At 46.3% G+C, this 13286-nt stretch overlaps 1 protein-coding gene across 1 annotated transcript in view; it reads left to right on the top strand.

Annotated features, from left to right (window-relative positions):
• Nucleotides 1–13286, top strand: part of CPA6 (carboxypeptidase A6) — a 400270-nt gene that overhangs the window by 276156 nt on the left and 110828 nt on the right. The gene's annotated exons all lie outside the window — the stretch shown is intronic.

Below are 13286 nucleotides of genomic sequence, written 5' to 3' on the forward strand. Positions count from 1 at the left end.
AGCATCTAATTTATTTAAAGAAGCCCTCCTCCCATCAATTTTTTTTATCTTAATATATTGCAGTTATCATATTATACAGCACTGTGTACTTAAAATTGCTCATTTTGCTCTTCTACCCAGTTAATTCTTCTCTTTTCCATTAGGTCTATGACAGCATGTGATTAAAAACTGACTAGCTGAATCTTTCTAAGCTCTATGTAGAAACAGAAGGTCAATTTTGTCTGCACAAGTCATGGGTCACTGCAATAGTCTATGGCAGAGGTGAGGAGCAGAGAAGCTGGGTCAGGAGTTGAAGAGGGGGATCATAAATGCAGGGACAAGAGACTTCCTGTTTCTACATAGAGTAGAGAAAAGAGAAGAATTAAGGGGTTAGAAAGGCAAAATAAGCAATTGTAATTACACAGTGCTACATAATATGAGGATTGCAACATATTAAGATGATAAAAACTTTGCTGAGATTGCTTCTTTAACAAACTACCAACTAAATAATTTTATGTAAGTTGTCATAGAATATATTAAGAATTTCTCTCTCCCCCCGAACCAAATTCCCCCTCCCCTATCTACCATCTGTCTAAGTAGAAGAGCTCACAATCTAAGAAGCTGTTGCTATGAAAATAGCAGTGCAGGCCAGAGGTGGCAAACTCATTATCATACGAATGTAGCCCCTAATAGAACAGGCCTAGACACCTGGCTAAAGAGGAAATCACTCATTAAGCGTCAAAGAAATTCTATCACACTCCGTACAATAGCAGGGTCATCTCCTCATTTGCAAACTCTTTTTGCTCACCAGTCTCGTAGGCACCGATATGATATATGGAATATCTGAAGTTCTATAATTCCGATAATGATGGGACACACATTTTAGCAGCAGGGTCAGCTAAGGAACAATATGCACATTTTTCTGGATCTGTGGACCCTGCCGGTGAGCTGTGGCGCAAAAGTACCAAAATAACGGACAGCAGCCATTTCATGTCTGGTCTCTACAGAAAGGTAAATTCTCAATAAAAAATATGGTTACTTGCAAACTTCTGCGATCAATCAGTGAGAAGTTATCACAGAAATTAGAGATTTTAATTAAACCATGAAGGGCGGAGACCAACCCTCATGAGGTCATCATAGGGGAGTGTGTGGTCAGGTCCCCCCTTCGGCATAAAAGATCCAGCTGAAGATTGATCTATACTCATGCCGGGAGTTATATATTTTATAAGCATGGCTCCTGTTCGATAACGGCCAGAATTGGAGTGCCTCCCCTCCAGCTAAACTGCATCGTCTCTGCGATCTGTCTAGTAAGTTTCTTTTATTAATCCCTTTTTATTTTGTGTAACTGTATATTCTGTACTAGAAAACACTTGGGCCAACATATTCAGAGACTCACAGGTCAGTGGTGACAACAAGGACCAGTTCACCACTCATGACCGTGAGTGAGAAATTGCCTACTCAAAAAACAGAATAAGAAACCGTGAAAATGAGTAATGATGGCATAAAACAGCAAAGTTTATTAGTTAATTAAAAAGAGTATACAGAAGTGATACAAAAATTGTATAGATACTTATAAACATTAAGACAATGGGTAGATATTGGATCAAGACAAGAAAAAGCTCCCATAACAGCTTCAAAACCCCCTCAGATATATGTGTACCAGGGTACAATATGTCCCAATCAAATCCACAAGGGGAAGAGTAAAGAGGGAGAGAGCAGAAAGAGGGAGAAGGCAGACAAGAGTAAACAGTAGAGGTGGAAACAACAGGAGAGTATTAGATCACAAACAGAGAGGTGAGGTAATGTAACCCTAAAATATAGTTCCCAAATGGGGGGCCATAGTAATGGATAGGTCAGGGCACTCACCAGGCTAATTGTTAACTCTCCCGAATGTGTGCCTCTTGATAAAGCCACACGCGAAACGCGCGTCGAGGCCCCTGGTGGATGTCCTTGTTCGCCTCTCTTTGCCCCACACATTCGTAAGCTGGCAGTGATCGTACGGGGACGTATACACATATTCCATGTGTTGGAATTTGGAGGTGTGTACGCCATACGCTCACTGCTCGCTTGCCGGTAGCTATGTAGTGAGTAATCGGGATCGTGCATGTGCCGAACCCCGGACAATCCTGATAATTTGGTGGCAGTGGTGGGATATTGTATGATCCCGCCGGTGTCTTCCTGACAAATGTAGGCTCAAATTACATAAGCAATGTTGATTGGATTCGGCAGACATATCGTCCGCATATGTATAAAAATTTGGAACTATACGAACACCTTGCATCACTCAAGGGTATTATGATGAACAGCAACATCATTTGTATGTATCTGTATTCTACAATAGTTCCACTTTTGGACTTAAAGGCTGTCACTGTCATTCTAGTTCATGCATAGTACATCTATTTTATCCCACTGATCAGCGTTTTACATAAATATCCAGGGAATGTGATAACCATTACAGTAAAGTCTAGGACATAGCTTTGACACCACTGGGAGCCAAATCATATGTAACATCCCTGGTGGCGTGCTGGCATGGCTTACCATCTCCCACCATGCAAGACCACCAACTTCCCTATCAGTCCAGGCTGCACACTTTGCTCCAGTACTTGCAGTGTGCATGTCTCTTTTCTGATTTCTTAGGGCGGCGGCGCGGTTACTGCCTGATTCTTAAAGTTACGGTGTGCGCACTCCTAATGTATCCCCAGCTTATTGCTGTGAGTCACTGCATACTTAAACCCCCTCCACCCAGTAGGAGGTGCCTGAGCAACACTTTCTTTCAGTGTGTCCTGTGCAACTGAGTTGCCAGGTCCTGTCCTGTATCTTGTCTGTTTCCGCCACCCTGGGGGCTGTATACCCAGGCCTGTTACCTGTATCTGTGACTTTTAGTCTGTTCTGCCACCCTGGGGGCTGTATACTCAGGCCTGTTATCTGTATCTGTAACTTCTAGTCTGTTCCGCCACCCTGGAGGCTGTATACCCAGGCCTGTTACCTGTATCTGTGACTCCTAGTCTGGGGGCTGAGTTCCCAGGCTCGTTCCTGTATCTTGTTCCGGGATCAGTTCCTGTCTGAACTGTGTCCTAGCCCATTACCTGTTTGTCTCTATGTCCGTACCTTCCCTTTTCCTGCAGTGTCTGAACCTGCACCTAACTCCAACTCATTGTGAGTTTTGTGTCCACTCGCTACTTCATTGTAAGTACCTTGTGTGTATCTGGTTCTGCTTGTCCCGTTTCCCTGCCTCCGTATCTACCTCCTGTGTTCTAACTATCTTCCTGTGTTTACCAGTCTGTTCCATGTGAACAGAGCCCTGTCCTGTCTGCCTGCACCTTCTGCTCTGCGGTTTCGCTCTGCTCTGTTCTACTCCGCTTGTTCCTCCGCACCTGTGGTTTCGCTCTGCTCTGTTCTGCCTCGCTTGTCCTCCGCACCGGCGGTTTTGCTCTGCTCTCCTTGTCCTCCGTACCTGCGGTTTCGCTCTGCTCCGCTTGTCTACCGCACCTGCGGTTTCGCTCTGCTCTGCTTGTCCACCGCACCTGCGGTTTTGCTCTGCTCTGCTTGTCCACCGCACCTGCGGTTTCGCTCTGCTCTGCTTGTCCACCACACCTGCGGTTTCGCTCTGCTCTGCTTGTCCACCGCACCTGTGGTTTCACTCTGCTCTGCTTTTCCACCGCACCTGCGGTTTTGTTCTGCTCTGCTTGTCCACCGCACCTGCGGTTTCGCTCTGCTTGTCCACCGCACCTGCGGTTTCGCTCTGCTCTGCTTGTCCACCGCACCTGCGGTTTCGCTCTGCTTGTCCACCACACCTGCGGTTTCACTCTGCTTGTCCACCTGCGGTTTTGCTCTGCTCTGCTTGTCCACCACACCTGCGGTCTCGCTCTGCTCTGCTTGTCCTCCACACCTGCGGTTTGGCTCTGCTCTGCTTGTCCTCCACACCAGCGGTTTCGCTCTGCTCCGCTTGTCCTCCGTGCCCGCAGTTCTGCTCTGCTTGTCCACCGCACCTGCGGCTCTGTTCCTGTATCCCAGTCTGTACTGGTCCCTATCCAGCCTGCGTTCCTACCTGCCAGTATCTGCCTGTCTGCATACCTGCCATGCCTGCCTGTACCCGCCTGTCTGCATACCAGCCGTGCCTGCCAGTACCCGCCTGTCTGCATACCAGCCGTGCCTGCCAGTACCCGCCTGTCTGCATACCAGCCATGCCTACCAGTACCCGCCTGTCTGCATACCAGACGTGCCTGCAAGTACCCGCCTGTGTGCATACCAGCCGTGCCTGCCAGTACCCACCTGTCTGCATGCCAGCCATGCCTGCCTGTTCCTGCATTCCCCGGTGTGGGTCAACAGCTGTGACCGGGGTCTGACCTGGAGTAGCACCTGGGCCACCTCCCACGTCCCTCCTCAGACCACGGAATCGATTAAGCCGCCGTGTGTTCGTGGTCGGATCTGGCGAGGCCCCTATTCACGCCCCTCCAGGCGCTCCTCGGTTCGTGGCCCAGTGGGACCACTAACCATGCTCATGCCAGTCAGTCCCGGCGTGAGCGTAACATCATACATTGTGACAAGATGCAAGGTCAAACTGGAACATGCCATTGGACCCAGGCAACACAGCTGATATGAAAGGTTACATATGCTTAATAGCATAAGAATTAGTGATGAGCGAGCACTAAAATGCTTGGGTACTCGTTTCTCGAGTCGAGCAAATTTGAATGCTCAAGTGCTTGACCCAGGCAACGAGCCCAATGTAAGTCTATGGGAAACTCGAGCATTTTTCCGGAAGCTCCCCCCCACTCGGAGGTCTGCAGGGGGCCTAAAAACTGCCCAAATTGATGGGAACAGTGCTCAAATGACATGGGAACAGCATGGGGAAGACCCCTGGAAACATCTCAGACTCCCAGGTCACTGCTATGAACAATGTTGTCAGAGTATTACGCCACTTGTACGGACTCACAATAAAACATACAAAAACAAAAACAAAATGGATTTTCCTGGGAAAAATGTTAAAGAACATCCTTTCCAGGGTCATGACGTGTATATAAGTCACTATTCTTAAAGGGCCAGCAGTTGGCCCTCACTATTGTTAGAGGGCTATCAGCCGGCTATGCTTTGTTGTTCCCATTATTAAAGAGTGGGTCTCCTATACTGTTATTGCGTATGCAGTGACTGCAAGGGCTGCTAAAAATTTGGACGCACCCCAATACCCCTTTGAATTGACTCAGAGGAGGGTCTCATGAAAAAAAAAGGTTCCCATTGTAAAGGAGTGGGTCTCCTATAGTGGTAATGCCCATGCAGTGACTTCAAGGGCTGCCTAAATTTGTGAAATACCTCAATACATACCAATTTGAAGACACATAGATGTGGGCCTCAGTAACAAAATGTTCCCATTAGAAAGGAGGGTTTCTGCTATACAGTTAATGCGTATGCAGTGAGTACAATTGCTGCCTAAATTTGGGAAAAACCCCAAAACCAATTTAAAGACACAGAGGAGGGTCTCTGTAACAACATGTTCCCATTAGAAAGGAGCAATTCTGCTATACAGTTAATGCGTATGCAGTGAGTACAACGGCTGCCTAAATTTGGGAAATACCCCCATACCAATTTAAAGACACATAGAGGAAGGCCTCCATGACAAAATGTTCCCATTATAAAGGAGCGGCTCTCCCATACTGTTCTTTTGTATGCAGTGACTGCAACGGCTGCCAAAAATTTGGACGCACTCCAATGCCCATTGGAAGAGACGTAGAGGAGGGCCTAGTTGAAAATGTTTTCCCATTATTAGGAAGTGGGACTCCCATACTGTTCTTGCGTATGCTGTGAATGCAAGGACTGCCAAAAATTTTGAGGCACTCCAGTGCCCTTTGTAAGAGATGTAGAGGAGGGTCTCATGAAAAAAAATGTTCCCATAAGGAAGTGGGTCTCCCATACTGTTATTGCCTATGCAGTGAATGTAAGGGCTGACAAAAATTTGGAGGCATTCCAATGCGCCTTGCAAGAGACGTACAGGAGGGCCCCATGAAAAAAATGTTCCCATTATTAGGAAGTGAGTCTCCCATACTGTTCTTGCGTATGCTGTGAATGCGAGGGCTGAAAAAAATTTGGAGGCACTCCAATGCCCCTTGCAACTTGCAAGAGATGTAGAGGAGGGCCTCATGAAAAAAATGCTCCCATTAGGAAGTGGGTCTCCCATACTGTTATTACCTATGCAGTGACTGCAATGGCTGCCAAAAATTTGGAGGCACCCAATGCGCCTTGCAAGAGATGTAGATATGGTGATATGGTAGATATGGTGGTGGAGGATGAGGAGAAGGAGGAGGACAACAGCAAATAGACAAAATCAAGAAGAGTATACCCATGTCTGGATGTCAAGAGATGCATGGAAATAGACCTCCCAAAAAAAAGACTGGATTTGAGTTTATGTTCCACTGCTATAATTCGGTGGTGTTGAGAAGTCTGGCCCAATCCTGCCCTTGCTCATTTTTATAAGAGTCAGCCTGTCAGCATTATCAGTTGATAGGCGGATGCGAATATCAGTTATAATTCCCCCGGGGGCACTAAAAACCCACTCTACCAAAACGCTAGTGGCAGGGCAGGCCAGGACCTCCAAGGCGTAGAGAGACAGTTCATGCCACATGTCCAGCTTGGATACCCAATAATTATAAGGCACAGAGGATTCACGGAGGACGTTGGTACGGTTAGCAAGGTACTCCTTCAGCATCTTCGTAAAATTATCCCTCCTTGTGAGACTACCCCATGCATCAGGGCCTGTGCGATGGGAGGGTCTTAGCAAACTGTCCTAGAACCTTGACAGAGTTCCTCTGCCTCTGCTGGATTGTATTCGTGTCTCTCTTGTCTGTACTCCTTGGTTGTCCAAGGAAGTGTGACCACTGCCGCCAGCGTTTTCAGATGGAAATTTTTATAATAATTCTGCAACAATTGTAGTGTTGGTCTAGAAGTGTCACCAGCCAGTAATGACTGTCACCCAAAATTTGGAGAACGTGAGGGTCACGGGAAAGGCATCGTAACATAAACTCAGCTATGTGTGCCAGACTGCTAGCAGGCAAGATTTCCGTGTCCTCACCAAGTGGACAACTGACCATGCTCTCCTCCTCATCCTCATCCTCCCTTTCCTCAGGCCATCCACTCTGAACAGACAGTATGATAGTTGTGCAGGTAGTACCGTCTATAGCGCAGAGCGTGGGAAACTAGCTCTTGTTCTTCCTCCTCCTCCTCTTCTTCATTGTCACCCAATCCACATTGGGATGAGATGAGGCTGAACTCTGTGGAATCACCCTGTATAGTTCCTTGCTCCAGCTCATCGTGCTCCGCCTGCAATGCCTCCTCTTTAATTGTGAGCAGCGATCGTTTCAGAAGACAGAGAAGCTGGATGGTGACTCTAATTATGGCATCATCGCCGCTCACCATCTTGGTGGAGTCCTCAAAGTTTTGGAGGACGGCACAGATGTCTGACATCCATGCCCACTCCTCAGGTCTTATGTGCAGAGGCTGACTTGAATACCGACGGACATTTTGAAGCTGGTACTAAACAATTGCCCTGTGCAGCTCACAAATCCTTCCCAACATCTGCAAGCTTGAGGTCCAATGCGTGTGGACATCGCACACCAGTCGGTGACCTGGAAGCTGCAAACGCTGCTGAATAACGGCAAGAGCAGAGGAAGCTGGAGCTGACTTTCTAAAATGGACACACAGACAGCGTAATTTGACAAGCAGATCTGGCAGATCCGGGTAGGTTTTGAGAAACCGCTGAACCACAAGGTTAAGCACATGGGCCAGGCATGGTACGTGTGTGAGCTCGCCTTGCCTCAGAGCCGCCACCAGGTTCCAACCATTGTCACACACGACCATGCCTGGCTGTAGGGTCAGCAGTGTCAGCCACTGATCTGCCTGCTCTTTCAGAGCTGTCCACAACTCTTCAGCGGTGTGCGGTTAGTCACCTTAGCATATTAGCTTCAGGACAGCCTGTTGCTGCTTGGCTGAGGCAGTGCTGCAGTGCTTCCAGCTTCTGACAGATGTGGGCATTTCGGAGATGGAGGCTGAAGAGGAGGAGATGCAGGAGCTGTAGAATGTGGGGGCAATCCTGATTGACCCAGGGCCCACAATCCTCAGTGTCGGGAGGACGTGATCCATCCCAAGGTCTGACTGGGTCCCGGCCTCCATTATATTAACCCAGTGTGCCGTCAGCGAGATATACTGTCCCTGCCCACAACCACTTGTCCACGTGTCAGTGGTTAGGTGGACTTTCCCAGTAACTGCGTTGTTGAGGGCACGGCTAATCATAGAATCATAGAATCATAGAATGTAGAGTTGGAAGGGACCTCCTGGGTCATCTGGTCCAACCCCCTGCTCAAAGCAGGATTCACTAGATCATCTCATACAGATGTCTGTCCAGCCTCTGTTTGAAGACGTCCATTGAAGGGGAACTCACCACCTCTCGTGGCAGCCTGTTCCACTCATTAATCACCCTAACTGTCAAAAAGTTTTTTCTAATATCTAATCTGTGTCTCCTCCCATTTAGTTTCATCCCATTGCTTCTAGTCTTTCCTTGTGCAAATGAGAATAAAGATGATCCTTCTACAATGTGACAGCCCTTGACATATTTGTAGACAGCTATTAAGTCTCCTCTCAGTCTTCTTTTTTGCAAGTTAAACATTCCCAAATCCTGCAACCGTTCCTCATAGGACATGGTTTGCAGACCAGTCACCATTCTGGTCGCTCTTCTCTGAACTTGCTCCAGTTTGTCTATGTCTTTTTTAAAATGTGGTGCCCAAAACTGTACACAGTATTCCAGATGAGGTCTGACCAAAGAGGAGTAAAGTCCGATAATGACTTCACGTGATCTAGACTGTATGCTTCTGTTAATACATCCCAGAATTGTATTTGCCTTTTTTGCTGCTGCATCACACTGTTGACTCATGTTCAGTCTATGATCTATTAGTATACCTAAGTCTTTTTCACATGTACTGTTGCTTAGCTCTATTCCTCCCATTCTGTATATGCTTTTTTCATTTTTATTGCCCAGATGTAGTACTTTGCATTTTTCCCTGTTAAAAACCATTCTGTTGGTTGCTGCCCACTGCTCCAGTTTATTTAGGTCTTTTTGAATCCTCTCTCTCTCTTCTCTAGTATTAGCTATCCCTCCTAGCTTTGTGTCATCAGCAAATTTAATGTTGTGGGACACATGCTCGTGTAATGCGGGGACGGCACACCGGGACAAATAGTGGTGGCTGGGGACCGAGTACCGAGGGACGGCCGCCGCCATTGTGGAAAGCTTCCGTCTCCATGAGCCTAAAGGGCAACATTTCGAGCGCAAGCATTCACGAAATGTGTGAATTTAATACTGTGGCCTATGCAGTGTTGTCTGCGTATTTGCACTTGCGTTCCAAGAACTGGGCTAGGAACAACTGACTGCTGCGCTGGGACAAGGACGTGGACATGGTTTCTGATGGTGCTAGTTGAGAGTGTGCAACGACAGGTTCAGGGCAGGAGGCATCTTTGCATGTGCCATGGACAGGGGATTGGTGTGCACGCTCAACAGTGGAAGAAGCAGTGGTGTCACCTGCAGACACTGTTTCTGGACCCTGGCATTCAGCCCACTTAGTAGGATGCTTTGCTGTCATGTGCCTGATCATGCTGGTGGTGGTCAGACTGCTAGTTTTGCTACCCCTGCTGATGCTGGCCTGGCAGATGGTGCCAGTGGCCTTTTTAGGGTTATCTGCAGAGTCTTTAAAAAACAACCAGACTCGGGAAGACCTAACAGTTGTACTGGCAACTTCCGTTTTGTTGGTGTTCCGGGGAACAGTTGCACACCTTGTGTCTGTGGCTACCACACTGCTTGTTCGTGCCTGTTGTGGTGCTATGCCTTCCTCCCCCTGTGTGCTGCTGTCCTCACTCTGCATGTCAATGTCACCTTGCCAGGTTGGGTCAGTGTCTTCATTGTCCACCACCCTGGTCCTCCTCCTGACTTTCTTTCAGGAAATTGTGTCTCATCATCATCCACCTCTTGTGATAGTAATTGCACTTTCCCACCGTCACCTTCGTATGACCGTGGCTGCTCAAATATTTGGGCATCGCTACATGCGATCTCCTCTTGCCCCGCTTGAAGCTGGCCAGGCGAGAGCCCCGAATCTATAAATGGAAAAGTGAACAGCACTTCGGATTGTCCAAGTGTGGGATCAGTTGTCTCCGGGCACTCGGCAAGGTGGGAGGAAGGAGGACCAGGGTGAGGAATATGCGGTCCAGACTCACGGCTACTGAGACTTGACCGTGTGGAAGACAGGATGGTGGTGGGAAAGTGACTGGAAGCATTATCTTCTATCCAACCAACAACCTTTTGATATTGCTCTGGGTTCAATAGTGGTGTGCTGCGGTCCCCTAGTAATTGGGACTGGAAGGTCGGGCGACAAGATGTGGGTGTTTGTTGTGGCACAATTTCATCTTGCCCACTGCCTCGGCATACACCATCACGTCCACTTCCCCATCCCTTGTCACGCACCTTGCCCATTTTAAATGGAAGAAAATATTTTGCACGGTCGCTACAAATGGCTGGATTTGTACCGCAGTTATATGTGATACGTCTGAGGGACGCCCACGGTTTTAAATAGCAAGCTTGTAGTTTCCTATTATTGCCAGTGACCACGTGTGAATAGCTTCACTAACATACTGCTACAAACTGTAAATGGAAGACAATATTTTCCACGGTCGCTACAAATTTCTGGATTTTTATCGCTGTAATATGGATCACGTCTGATGATGGAAAAGATCTGGCAGTAATCTGCAGTGCTAACAAGCAAATGTAGCAGTAAAATGGTGTTCTTTGGATTGCTTTTTAAGCAAATAATCAGGACTAAGATAAAAAAAAATTGCCCTGGCCCCTGATATATGGGGCTATGTCTACTGATATCTGTAACAGCAGGAGCAGACAGAATGTGCAATGGACCCTCTTGTCCTGTATAGACTGCCACAAGCCCTGCCTGCCTAACTCCTGCTATCAGGATTAATATATGCAGCTGGATTAGTCCTCAGAAGGACTGTTAGTTCAGATGGATATATATATACTCCTGGAGTACCACTACTATGTAACCACCACTAATATGTGACTATTACGCCGCCAATTCTGTCCCTCACACAGCAGCACCTCTCCCTACTCTATCTGTTTCCGGGATAGACTGTGACGAGCCTAGCGTCACCAGGTTTTATATAGACCTGATGATGCTGTGCAACCAGCCAATCACTGTAATGCCATAACCAACATGGCTACGGCATTACAGTGCGTGGCAGACAAACCCTGCATGTTCATTGACTCTCTAAAGAGTGCAAAACATTCAGGGCGGGGACCCGAGCTCCCGCCCGAGCAGCCCAGAAATACTCGCCGAGCATGTCGAGCAGGGTGGTGCTCGGGCGAGCACCGAGCAGTGGCGAGCACGCTCGCTCATCACTAATAAGAATGTAACAAAAAAAATTAACTGTGCCATGACACCAACTTGGAAAGATAACAACAGGCATGATGGCTCTGTGACTTGGTGCAAATTCTGCTGCCACCAATTTATTGCTTAATTTGTGCCTGTCACACCATGCAATGCCCAGTCTTCAGAAGTCCATTGTCAGCCACATTCTCAGCTTTAAAAACACATCTATTGCAACTTTCTTAGAATTGCTTACTAGTCTATACTGTCTTTAAAGCGGTTATCCAGCCTTTAAAAACTGATGGACTATCCTGCAGATGCAGACGAGCATATATTCTTTCATCTTAGAGAATGGGGTCGATTATGCAAATCACACTGTTTTTCAGAGTGTGATCCGATTCTTTCGGATGAGGAGAAAATGGAGAAAAAAATTCTCCATCTTCTCCATTCTGTCCTTCCGTTGAAATCAAACCGCGCTCAGACATCATCCAAGTGTACTTGGATGTTTTCCATGGACTCCTTGACTTGCATGGCCAAATGCGATCCAAATATCGGATCAAACTCGGGCATGCAGGAATTTTTTCCTTGGACCACCTGGTCCAAGGAAAAGATCTGACGTGCATGGCCCTATAGAATAGCATTAGTCCAAGTACAATCGATGTTTTGTTGAATGGCACTCGGTCCTAAATTACAGCCATGTGCACGAGTCCTAAAGATAATCCATCAATATTGGATCGGTGGAATCTGAATAACCCCCACCAATCAACTTTCTATAGAGGCTGCGACACTCTTCATTGTATACATCAGCTGCAGGCTTTTTTCACATCTACCTTTTTATAGCAGACATCCAAATGGAAAAATGCTGTAATAATTTGATCAACCGCTCAATAAAATATGATGCAGGCAGATACAAACCATCCATTTCCGATGATAACATTGAAGATGCTGTGTCTCTCAAGCGCTACCTTCCCTTCAAAGATCTGATTAGATGGGGTGCCAATAGTCAGACTTCCACTGATCAATTTATCCTAAGGATAAAATGTCATTTTTAAAGCTTGGATATCCCCTTAAATATTGCTGCCCTCCATCATCAAACATGTCTTATCAAACAGAAGCAAGCCAGGTGTGTTTTTTTTTCTCACTTATTGAGTGTATCTTTTTGTTACCGGTGCTTTGATGGTGTAGAATCGGGTAATGTATTTTTAACCACTATTTCAGCAATACATTATTTTTTTCTATAGTTAATAGTTGGTAAACTTTCTAACGTACTTTGTAAATTAAGACTGGTGCTTGCTGTAATTCAGCAGGAACTTTCCTCTGTTATGGTCATGTAATGGACGCTCCTTATTTTCATTCACAGGAAGTTTACAATAAAGCTTCCTATTGAATGATAGCAAATATCTTTTTACGCCATGAAGAATATTATAATAAATATAAATGTTTTATTAAATTCTTTATTAAAGAATAACATTAATTTGCTTAAACTGGAATACTCCTTTAAATCCGTTCAGACCAAGTAAATATTCCTGTGTACTTAGTAGGATGATTTACTAATGTTTTTTGCAGATCTACTCTAATTCCCTTAAAGACAGTGAAAGAATAAAGCATAAGTATGCATACTACATAATTAATAATGTTTTCATAGATATAATGTTGCTGCTGCAAGATCCCGGAGATTTTATGCAGAACCTGCTGATAAGGCTTTTTTCAGCTACAATGTGTCCAGGCTTCTGGAAACAGAGGCTTGTGAAGCCGGGGATATCTGTATTGTAGTTCCTGCAGGGCACCAAGTCCATGGTTATATCCCCAATCAGACTGTTTTGTGTGCCATTGCACGGTACCTTCAACCACAAGTGTACAAGGGTAGCTTCACAGTGTTTTGGTTGTTTTTTTTTTTTTTTTTTT

Source organism: Phyllobates terribilis, unplaced genomic scaffold, assembly GCF_046119375.1.
Source record: "Phyllobates terribilis strain yellow unplaced genomic scaffold, ASM4611937v1 Scaffold_4__5_contigs__length_816908805, whole genome shotgun sequence".
In the NCBI taxonomy this organism is placed as follows: domain Eukaryota; kingdom Metazoa; phylum Chordata; class Amphibia; order Anura; family Dendrobatidae; genus Phyllobates; species Phyllobates terribilis.